Here is a 12,059-nt window from a genome sequence, read left to right on the forward strand (position 1 = left end):
GAGACCGTCGCTCTACCGTTCAGCCCAAGTGGTTTGGTAAGAGAGAATGAAAATGGGTTGACAGTACTGGAAGAGGAACTTGTGCAAGATAAGTGTATTGAGAGAGGGTGTATAGTTAAAGGCGAGATGGTGGCACCTGTTGCGCTGACCCCAGGTGTGTGGGGCTCAGGTAGCTACCCCCTTCCCCCAGGGGCCGCCGCCCCCCCGCCAGGTAGAGGAGGGGGGGGGGAGCTACTACCGTGAAGGCTAATAAAGTTCAGTATCACTGAACATGTTCAGTGATGTTGAACATGTTCACAGCGGAGAACACGCTCCAGGGTAGACTTATCAAAACTAACACTCATGATAGCGGACGCTACATGAACGTTTCCACCTGCCGAAACATTTTGGGCTTTGTTCATCGACATCTCTGTTCATTTATAACAAGAAATTGCATGAACATATACTGCGTATCTATAGGGAACTATTGAGGGGTGTATGGTGGTGGTGGTGGGTGGTCGTTATATACGGGCAGTTTGCGTGAAGGTCTTGCAGTCCTCCGAGTGATTGTCTACAAGAGTGGTGATGTTGACACACGCGTCACGGTGCCGTGTCACGGTTGATAACAAGGATTGAATGTTGTGGTGAAGACTTGTTCGAATGTTGTAGCAACGTTGTAGTTTCGTCTTGTTGATATAGGAAGGTTCGAATGTTGTGGTGAAGACTTGTTCGAATGTTGTAGCAACGTTGTAGTTTCGTCTTGTTGATATAGGAAGGTTCGAATGTTGTGGTGAAGACTTGTTCGAATGTTGTAGCAACGTTGTAGTTTCGTCTTGTTGATATAGGAAGGTTCGAATGTTGTGGTGAAGACTTGTTCGAATGTTGTAGCAACGTTGTAGTTTCGTCTTGTTGATATAGGAAGGTTCGAATGTTGTGGTGAAGACTTGTTCGAATGTTGTAGCAACGTTGTAGTTTCGTCTTGTTGATATAGGAAGGTTCGAATGTTGTGGTGAAGACTTGTTCGAATGTTGTAGCAACGTTGTAGTTTCGTCTTGTTGATATAGGAAGGTTCGAATGTTGTGGTGAAGACTTGTTCGAATGTTGTAGCAACGTTGTAGTTTCGTCTTGTTGATATAGGAAGGTTCGAATGTTGTGGTGAAGACTTGTTCGAATGTTGTAGCAACGTTGTAGTTTCGTCTTGTTGATATAGGAAGGTTCGAATGTTGTGGTGAAGACTTGTTCGAATGTTGTAGCAACGTTGTAGTTTCGTCTTGTTGATATAGGAAGGTTCGAATGTTGTGGTGAAGACTTGTTCGAATGTTGTAGCAACGTTGTAGTTTCGTCTTGTTGATATAGGAAGGTTCGAATGTTGTGGTGAAGGCTTGTTCGAATGTTGTAGCAACGTTGTAGTTTCGTAGTGTCAACATATATATATCAAGGCTTGAATGTTGTGAAGACTTGTTTGAATGTTGTAGCAACGTTTTAGTATCGTCGTGCCAATATATAGCAAGACTTGAATGTTGTGGTTTGGTTAAAGGCTGACTTACTGGCGACTTAGGCCGGCTGGTGTGTTGATGACGTCAGCTGGTCGTTGATGTTCCGTGTAGCAAGGGTGACGTTTTCTGGGTGTGGTCGTCCAGGTGGGGGGAGTTACCAGAACAGGCACAGTAGCCTCGAACCACGGACACAGGTTTGATCCCATAGTGTATTGCCTAGATATGTTTTTTCTCATTTGTCATTATTGGGGCTTAATCTAATCTCTTGAACTGGTTTCTTGATCGACAGCCTCGCTTCTTGCCAGTCATAGTTCGATCCCCGATGCTCCAAGTCCGGTGTCGTTCCTTCCCTCTGTCCTATCCCGGCTCCACGTCCTTACATCTCTCCCAGGTGGTGGATAGTCATCCTGGCCTGGCGCTCTCTCCTCATAATTACCTTACCTGTGGGTGATAGATGTCACTCCTCACTCTAGCACTAATGAGGCCTCGCTAAGCCTAACAGCTCCAGTCTACCAGATAATACACACATTAAGTGTAGCTTTGGTGTGAATGAAGTATTAGAGGGTGTGGGATCACGTGTTGGGGGGGGGGGGGGTCACGTGTTGTGTGGGGTCACGTGTTGTGGGGGTCACGTGTTGTGGGGTCACGTGTTGTGGGGTCACGTGTTGTGGTGGTCACGTGTTGTGGGGACATAAATGTACACAAGAATAAATTCTAAAAGCTAGGCAAGGATCTTCTACGTAACGATCAGTACCCCACACACTGCCAGATGTACAACACACGTGAACATCCAGCAGGTGTTCAGTAATTATCTCTCCGACACGTGCTATCGTACAAGCAACACCTGCTCTCAGGTGTCACAAAACTACCATAGTCAGAGTCGAAAGAACAGATATTTCCAATCAGTGAACAAATTTGAACAGATTATGTATACTGATTTGCAACCCAATAAGCTTAGATGACAATCCACACAACTGTGACTGCCAGCAATCAACATCCAGTGTTCATCAATAACTCCCCAATGAACATAACTATGGAACCTGCATACTGTCTACAAGGTAATTTGTTCCCATGAATGTAATTTAACACGGGGGGGGGGGGGGGGGGGAAAGAGGGATAACATAGCCTGAAGTCAAGCGGTACGACAGTTTGGGCAGCTGTGGCAACAACCACCTGGTTATAGGGTGGTAGTAGTGGTGGTAGTGGTGGTGGTAGGAGGCAACCACCACCTCACACCACAAATTACCGTACCAGCTCACGCCTGGGACCTTAAAGGTAAGGAGCCAGGAATTGCGTCTTTATTTTTAAGTGGGTTTAAGAGTATTTTTAAGAGTTTTATCGCCGTTCGCCAATTCCTTGATTATCTGCAGTTGCCTTGATCCGGATTTTCGTTCATGTTCGGACGTGATTATCCGCTGATATATCTTTTTTTTATCTATTTCATTGTGTATATTTTATGCTGTGTGTGTATCTTTGCTTCGAGTAGTGTTGTGTGTGTATTTTAAAGTAAATATTTAATGTACGCTTGAGTATATACGTGTCTATAATACAATGGCATCATAAAGTTTTGGAATGACGGTACAGTTGCTCACACACTCCCGGGAGATTGTGAGAGACGTCTCCATAATCTTTACATATTTCAGTACTACTTGAAGGTATGAACTCTCTCTGTCTCTCTTTCTCTGTCTCTCTCTCTGTCTCTCTCTCTGTCTCTCTGTCTCTCTCTCTGTCTCTGTCTCTCTCTCTGTCTCTCTCTCTCTCTCTCTCTCTGTCTCTCTCTCTCTCTCTCTCTCTGTCTCTGTCTCTCTTTCTCTCGCTCTCTCTGTCTCTCTCTCTCTCTCTCTCTAAGTCTCTGCCTCTGTCGCTCTCTCTCTCTCTCTCTCTCTCTCTCTCTCTCTCTCTCTCTCTCTCTCTCTCTCTCTCTCTCTCTCTCTCTCTCTCTCTCTCTCTCACTCTCCCAGTGTTCCTCAGCTATGCTCAGCCAGTAGAGAGCACTGTGTGTGTGTGTGTTCTCAGCTCCCGTGACAACCACTGTGTTCTCAGAGAGACACTCAGCCCTGGGAGTGAGATACAAGAATATAATTGTACCATTTGTTCCCGGGACAATAGTAGGTGTTCGCTCTTTATGGTGTGGCAGGTGTTTAATGTAGGTGTTGGTGAGGTAGGCAAGTGTCTGCCCCGGAAGAATACGGTTCCATCCTGACCTTCTACAACCTTCCTCTGCTACTGACAATACATTTACCTGTAATCCTGTAGGGTTTATTGTATGGTCGTTCTTAACCACCTATCTGGCTCCCAACCTTGAATATACTGGTGTTATGTTGTGTTGATATACTTATGGGTATACTTAGTAGGGTTTGAGTCTGTCTTGCCCCCTTTCTTTCTGTCTTCCTCCTTTCTCAACACAATCCTTCTCTACATCCACCGTTTCTAATCGTTTTTTTCTCTTGTTCTCTCTACCTCCCGTTCTCTCTACCTCCCGTTCTCTCTACCTCTTGTTCTCTCTACCTCCCGTTCTCTCTACCTCTTGTTCTCTCTACCTCCTGTTCTCTCTACCTCCTGTTCTCTCTACCTCTTGTTCTCTCTACCTCCTGTTCTCTCTACCTCCTGTTCTCTCTACCTCCCGTTCTCTCTACCTCCCGTTCTCTCTACCTCCCGTTCTCTCTACCTCTTGTTCTCTCTACCTCCTGTTCTCTCTACCTCTTGTTCTCTCTACCTCTTGTTCTCTCTACCTCCTGTTCTCTCTACCTCTTGTTCTCTCTACCTCTTGTTCTCTCTACCTCCTGTTCTCTCTACCTCTTGTTCTCTCTACCTCCCGTTCTCTCTACCTCTTGTTCTCTCTACCTCCTGTTCTCTCTACCTCTTGTTCTCTCTACCTCTTGTTCTCTCTACCTCCTGTTCTCTCTACCTCTTGTTCTCTCTACCTCCTGTTCTCTCTACCTCCTGTTCTCTCTACCTCCCGTTCTCTCTACCTCCCGTTCTCTCTACCTCCCGTTCTCTCTACCTCTTGTTCTCTCTACCTCCTGTTCTCTCTACCTCTTGTTCTCTCTACCTCTTGTTCTCTCTACCTCCTGTTCTCTCTACCTCTTGTTCTCTCTACCTCTTGTTCTCTCTACCTCCTGTTCTCTCTACCTCTTGTTCTCTCTACCTCCCGTTCTCTCTACCTCTTGTTCTCTCTACCTCTTGTTCTCTCTACCTCCTGTTCTCTCTACCTCCTGTTCTCTCTACCTCCTGTTCTCTCTACCCCCCGTTCTCTCTACCCCCCGTTCTCTCTACCTCCCGTTATCTCTACCTCCCGTTCTCTCTACCTCCTGTTCTCTCTACCCCCCGTTCTCTCTACCTCTCGTTCTCTCAGGTAGAGACAATGCAGGGTTGCCAGCGGGCCGCGGGGGTGCCGCTCATCAGCAAACATTGGCAACACATGTTGGGGAAATTACATATGTTTAGTGTGTTTATGTTATTGTTTTTTGTTTATGTAAACATTGAACCCTTGTCACACCTCCCCCCCCCCCACCCCTCACCCCCCTGAAGAGTGAAGAAAATGGGGGTAGGAACTGAGAGTGAAAATACGACGATGGGCGTGATTAGTTGCTAAATGCACTGAGAGGTGCTTGCCCTCAAGGCAAACGTATGTAGCGCGTGAAAGTTACATATTTACCAGGAGAATACATACAGTTGGTCCCAGTGGTGGCGGTGGGGGGGGGGGCGTCCCGGGCAAGCCTGGCTGATCAAAAGTGAACATAGCTAGGCGCAAGGTACGCATTCTCTCTCGCAGACCGCCCGTTATTCACACCCGCGCCCAGATCTTTGTTGGTATTGACTTCCGCTTCAAAACAAAGGTAGCAGCAGCAGCAGCGGCGGCGGCAGCAGCAGCAGCAAGAGCAGCAGCGGCGGCAGCAAGAGCAGCAGCGGCAACAACAGCAGCAGCGGCAACAGCAGCAGCAGCAGTAGTATAGTAGTGGGCGTTGCTGCCAGACGTACGAGTGGGACTGATGTTGCAAGTAATATAATTACGCCCGTACAGCTTCAGTTCAAAGTTGCTCACGTTATTGGTATAATCATATTTCATGATGTGGCAAGTCTCTCTCTCCCTCACAGCACCAGGAATGTTGCTGTGAGTTCCTGAGCGTAGCACTGAATTATGAGGCGGACGGCCTCTAGCATGAGGTATGAGGCCGCCTACTCATAACACCACATAAGAGACTCTATAGAGCCCCCTTTGAGAACTGTGCTCGGATACTCTGCAAATATAGTCGCAGTCAAATAGTTTATGTGGCAGCGTCGCCAGAGATTAATACACAGAAGAGTTACTATACAAGGCAATATATATATGCCGTGTGGCACCCCCAGGGCGGCTGGCGGTGTTACCCACGCGAGCCTCCGGTTATTTCACGTGTACACGTACTTGTGACTTTAATATATTTTGTTTAAAAGCACATTTGTCAGGCGAGTTCTTCTGTGAGTTGTTTTTGTTTTAAGTTCTCTTATCAACATTGCACTTAATATGTGTATCTCACGCAATATAGATAGGAGGGTCACAGAGAAGTTCATAAGATAAATATCTGTCTTGTGTTGTATATATAATTATCAACACCTGTCGGGGGTTTTCCCCAGCAGGTGTTTAAAGTCATTTGTACAACCCGTCCTCGACTCGAGTCCATTCCATCCAGCGGTCGACCCCACAGACACGTTCAAAAATTTTTACATGCTGTTTATTCAAAACTGGAATGTTCTCAAATATAAATTATTATAATAACATATTGTGCATATATAGGCATAGGTTAGGTTAGGTGTTTAGGTTCTGTTGGCGATTATTTGTATTTGTAGTACGTGGGTGAAGCATTTACAGCGTTGTGGTTCGAACAAGTCGTCAGTGAAGCACTTGTTCCGGAAGTGTTCGGACGTCATCAGTTTTGAGTCGTGTGTAAACCGTTTTTCAGTCATAAACAGCTGGGGGGTTGGCGGGTGGATGGAATGACTTCTGGGTCTTTGTTAGGAGGACGTACGGTGTACGTACGATGTACGGTGACCGACGTAGTTACTATTAGTACTATCTAAACGGGAGGACGGGTGGACTAGATCATATAAAATAGTGTACCAGGATTTATATGTAGGTCAAAGTAAATATTGCGACCAGTCAGTCTTCCTGGGACTGAGCCATACACCAGATGTGGGACTCGACCAATAGTGACACACCAGATGTGGGACTCGACCAATAGTGACACACCAGGCCCAAGTCTTGACCAATCAGAAGCCGCGGCGAGGCGGGTATGGGCGGGAAGGCCGGCCAGAGCGCCGTGGAGGCCGCCAGTAATGAGCGAGAGGTGACGGGAGGAGGTCATGCCGCTCCGCAGCTCACAATGATCCAATAATCCCTCGCGACACCTCATTCGCTCCCTACTTCTCTTTCCTACGATTTTAATGACAAAATTTTCAAACGTCGTCACAGCTTTGTTCAACATGGCGTCTGGAAGTATGGGGGAGAGTTTGGGCACTATGTATGCGACCTTGGTGATAATTTTTGTGTAAATATGTTACAAAGGTTTAAATGAAGGTATGATTAGATATTGCAGTAAAATTTATATTTCCAAATATCACTTTATCAAATATTTCCAAAGCCACAGACAGCCATAGCCAGCCACAGACGGCCACTACCAGCCACAGACAGACAGCCACTACCAGCCACAGACACCCACAGACGGCCACAAAATGCACGACCCACAAGTAGACATAACTACATCACTGGCCAGAGTGGAACAAGGAAATAATTGAACAAATCCAAACTAACAAACACAGGGGCCCGGACAAGGACACTTACGCTCAGATCATCGTTTAATCCAATTTACCGTTGGATGCCACCGATTAATTGGTTATGAAAGAGAAGTGAAATTAAAGCATTTGTGTGCAGACCTTCAGTGAGCAATGTTGCAGCCATGACGTCACGGGTTGCCTTGCAACATGTCTAATATGTCGTCCTGACCACCTAGCCAATGGGAACGCTGTCTTCTAGTGACGTCAGATGAGTAGACAGGACGGGCTCCAACTGTAGCCAATGGGAACGCTGCCCTCTAGTGACGTCAGATGAGTAGACAGGACGGGCTCCAACTGTAGCCAATGGGAACGCTGCCCTCTAGTGACGTCAGATGAGTAGACAGGACGGGCTCCAACTGTAGCCAATGAGAACGCTGCCCTCTAGTGACGTCAGATGAGTAGACAGGACGGGCTCCAGATGTAGCCAATGGGAACGCTGCCCTCTAGTGACGTCAGATGAGTAGACAGGACGGGCTCCAACTGTAGCCAATGGGAACGCTGCCCTCTAGTGACGTCAGATGAGTAGACAGGACGGGCTCCAACTGTAGCCAATGGGAACGCTGCCCCTCTAATGACGTAAGATGAGTAGACAGGATTGGCTCCAGCTGTAGCCAATGGGGACGCTGCCCTCTAGTGACGTCAGATGAGTAGACAGGATGGGCTCCAGCTGTAGCCAATGGGAACTCCGCCATTTCGTGACGTCATCAACCTGTCATCTTACGAAAAACAACGCTTTTCGCTCTTATGCGTTACCTAAGGCCAACAGTTGTCGTACTAGAAGAACATAGAAGCGGCTGACGAAAGTGACGTACTGTCCCGTTTTCTGTTTTGGGTCCTCTGGCAGGTTAGGGGAGGACACTTTACATTGACCGTTGCCTTGACGTTGGGAAACCTTATAGAAGGACGGGACTGGATTTAATATCATTAGTGTGATAAAGTATAATTTTGTGTGAGGTGGGTGGTTGTAGAACACGTGAGACAAGGCAGTGCTGGGGGCACCACAGCCATACCCAGGGCATCGTTACCACCTGTTGAACACGTGGGTCAAGAGGACATCTTGTGTCACACTAAGACCGCCCAACGTCACCCAGGGAAGGGCTATTGAGTTATTATTAGCTCAGTGTTAGTGGCATTATTGAAGTGCCCTGCATAGAGCCTATTGCAGAGAGGAGCAAGAGGACGTGCTCCCCCGTTGCGGACCCATCATGAACTGTCGCTCCCGCCAAAGAGCGGGGCTATATATAGATTTCGGAGGGATGCCAGACACTGCCACTGAGATTGCCTAACGTGTGTATAATCGAGCCACCGAAAAATTTGTTATCAAGGTATATATATAATATAATTACATTTATTTTGGAAGAATATTATCTATCGGTCTTTAGAAGTCTATCACCACCATGAAGAGGAGCCGTGTTTACGACCAGAGAGAACAAGAACACCCAACAAACTGTGGATATAACAGTTGCCAGGATCCACAATTTTGATTAATGATCCAACGGTGTCCTCTATTTCCTAAGTGTGTTCCTTGTGCTCTGTTTACAAGTTTGAAAGATGCAATGGAAGGAAGTGAAAACTTTGTATTATTATTATCATCTTGTAATCATTGTGTGGGATCACACTGATTCAAATAGCGATCCTTTGTGTGAGAGAACGGTTGAGGGGGAGAGGTGGGGGAGGGGGAGGAATGTTTTTAGGCCTAACTCTGCTTCATTTGTGTTTGGATGAGCCATGGATGAGCAATAGTGGTTGGGAATGGTTGTTGTGGTTCCTGTACCTTCCACACCCATCTCTCTCTCTCTCTCTCTCTCTCTCTCTCTCTCTCTCTCTCTCTCTCTCTCTCTCTCTCTCTCTCTCTCTCTCTCTCTCTCTCTCTCTCTCTCTCTCTCTCTCTCTCTCTCTCTCTCTCTGTTTATGGTCTCCGTCGAACCTTTCCTTTGATGGATTTTCTGTTACTATTATTACATGAAAATTTAATTAGATGGAGGAAGAGAAGGAACGGTAAGGGAGTGTGGGGGAGAGAGGGGAGGGGGGAGGGGAGAGGGAGAGGGGAGGGGGGATGGAGAGTGGGGAAGGAGGCAGCATTGCAACACTCCCCCCCCCCTCCCCCTGGGGGTATTCTGGGAAGGTTTCTCTGGGGTATTGAAGGTGGGTTCCTGGAGGTTACATCTACCCTCCCTGCTCTGGGAGCCCTGTGTGGCAACAGCAGCAGCAGACAACAGCGGCAGCAGCAGGAGAAGGCAGCAACAGCAGCAGCAGACAACAGCAGCAGCAGCAGGAGAAGGCAGCAACAGCAGCAGCAGACAACAGCAGCAGCAGCAGGAGAAGGCAGCAACAGCAGCAGCAGACAACAGCAGCAGCAGCAGGAGAAGGCAGCAACAGCATGAAAAGGCAGCAACAGCAGCAGAAGTCTGCTGAGAGCACAGCAGACACACGCTGCTCCACACCTTCACTGGACAATGAGAATTCACGAAACTCATAAATTTTTGTTCCCTGTTATTGCTGCTGTGAGGAGAGTGGGGGGGGGGGGTAGTGAGGGGGTGGTGATGGTGAGGGTGATGGTGATGGTGGTGAGGGGGATGATGATGAAGAGGATGGTGATGGTGATGGTGGTGAGGGGGGATGGTGAGGGTGATGGTGAGGGTGATGGTGATGGTGATGGTGATGGTGATGGTGATGGTGATGGTGAGGGGTGATGGTGAGGGTGACTGGTACAGTGACTGTAGCTCACCATCATTAACCACAGAGACCATCACCGCCAGAGTCAGGTCCCGCGTGAGATAATGTGTCGCTTAGAACTGTCTTGCCCACACATCCTGCTGCTTAATATATTCCCTGCCCCCCCCAGCCCTGCCCCCCAGCCCTGCCCCCCAGCCCTGCCCCCCCCCAGCTCTGTCCCCCAGGCCTGTCCCCCAGCCCTGCCCCCCAGCCCTGTCCCCTGCCCCCCAGCCCTGTCCCCCAGCCCTGCCCCCAGGCCTGCTCCCTGCCCTGTCCCCTGCCCTGCCCCCCAGCCCTGTCCCCCAGCCCTGTCCCCCAGCCCTGTCCCCTGCCCTGCCCCCCAGCCCTGCCCCCCAGCCCTGGCCCCCAGGCCTGCTCCCTGCCCTGTCCCCTGGCCTGGCCCCCAGCCCTGCCCCCCAGCCCTGCCCCCCAGCCCTGGCCCCCAGCCCTCCCCCCAGCCCTGGCCCCTGCCCTGCCCCCCAGCCCTGCCCCCAGGCCTGCCCTCCAGCCCTGTCCCCTGCCCTGCCCCCAGGCCTGCCCCCCAGGCCTGTCCCCTGGCCCTGCCCCCTGCCCCTCAGCCCTGCCCCCCAGCCCTGCCCCCCAGCCCTGCCCCCAGGCCTGCTCCCCAGCCCTGCCCCCCCCCAGCCCTGCCCCCCAGGCCTGTCCCCCAGCCCTGCCCCCCAGCCCTGCCCCCAGCCCTGGCCCCTGCCCTGCCCCCCAGCCCTGCCCCCCAGGCCTGTCCCCCAGCCCTGCCCCCCAGCCCTGCCCCCAGCCCTGGCCCCTGCCCTGCCCCCCAGCCCTGCCCCCCAGCCCTGCCCCCCAGCCCTGCCCCCCAGCCCTGCCCCCCAGGCCTGTCCCCCAGCCCTGCCCCCCAGCCCTGCCCCCCAGGCCTGCCCCCCAGGCCTGCCCCCCAGCCCTGCCCCCCAGCCCTGCCCCCCAGCCCTGCCCCCAGGCCTGCCCCCCAGCCCTGCCCCCAGCCCTGCCCTCCAGCCCTGTCCCCTGCCCTGTCCCCTGCCCTGCCCCCAGGCCTGCCCCCCAGGCCTGTCCCCTGGCCCTGCCCCCTGCCCCTCAGCCCTGCCCCCCAGCCCTGCCCCCCAGCACTGCCCCCAGGCCTGCTCCCTGCCCTGTCCCCAGCCCTGTCCCCTGCCCTGCCCCCCAGCCCTGCCCCCAGGCCTGCTCCCTGCCCTGCCCCCAGCCCTGCCCCCCAGCCCTGCTCCCCAGCCCTGTCCCCCAGCCCTGCCCCCCAGCCCTGCCCCCAGCCCTGTCCCCAGCCCTGCCCCCCAGCCCTGCCCCCCAGCCCTGCCCCCCAGCCCTGCCCCCAGCCCTGCCCCCCAGCCCTGCCCCCCAGCCCTGCCCCCCAGCCCTGCCCCCAGCCCTGCCCCCAGCCCTGCCCCCCAGCCCTGCCTCTCAGCCCTGCCCCCAGCCCTGCCCCGGCCCCCCAGCCCTGCCCCCTGTCCCCCAGCCCTCCCCCTGCCCTCCAGCCCTGCTTGTTGAAGGAGATTGAAGGAATCCTTTCCCAGGTAATTGTTAGGATTTTGTGTCCATGTTTCTGAGACTGCAATAACATCAGTTAGGTGCACGGAGTGTGTTAAGGCTCCACGCTGCTCCGTGGTGTGGGGCGTGTGTCGGGGAAGTCTGTAGTGATGTCTCATAGTCACCTTTGATGAGAGAAGGTTGGGTGGAGGAGCATGTTGAAGATGGTGGTGATGGTGGTGGGGGAGAGGAGCTCCAACATGCATGAGGGAGGGAGACGCCAGCACCACCGTGGGACTGATAGCGGTACATATTTCACACACACTCCACTCCTCCACAGATATTTCTTCCATAATATCGGCGGTTACATCTGCGCTGCGTCTCTCTCTCTCTCATGGGGTGCTCATCCATACTCTATGTTGGTGGTGGTGGGGGGGTGATCATCCATACTCTATGTTGGTGGTGGTGGGGTGGTGGTGCTCATCCATACTCTATGTTGGGGGGTGGGGGTGGTGGGTGCTCATCCATACTCTATGTTGGGGGGTGGGGGTGGTGGTGCTCATCCATACTCTATGTTGGTGGTGT

The sequence above is a fragment of the Procambarus clarkii genome, chromosome 71 (assembly GCF_040958095.1).
Source record: "Procambarus clarkii isolate CNS0578487 chromosome 71, FALCON_Pclarkii_2.0, whole genome shotgun sequence".
Lineage (NCBI taxonomy): Eukaryota > Metazoa > Arthropoda > Malacostraca > Decapoda > Cambaridae > Procambarus > Procambarus clarkii.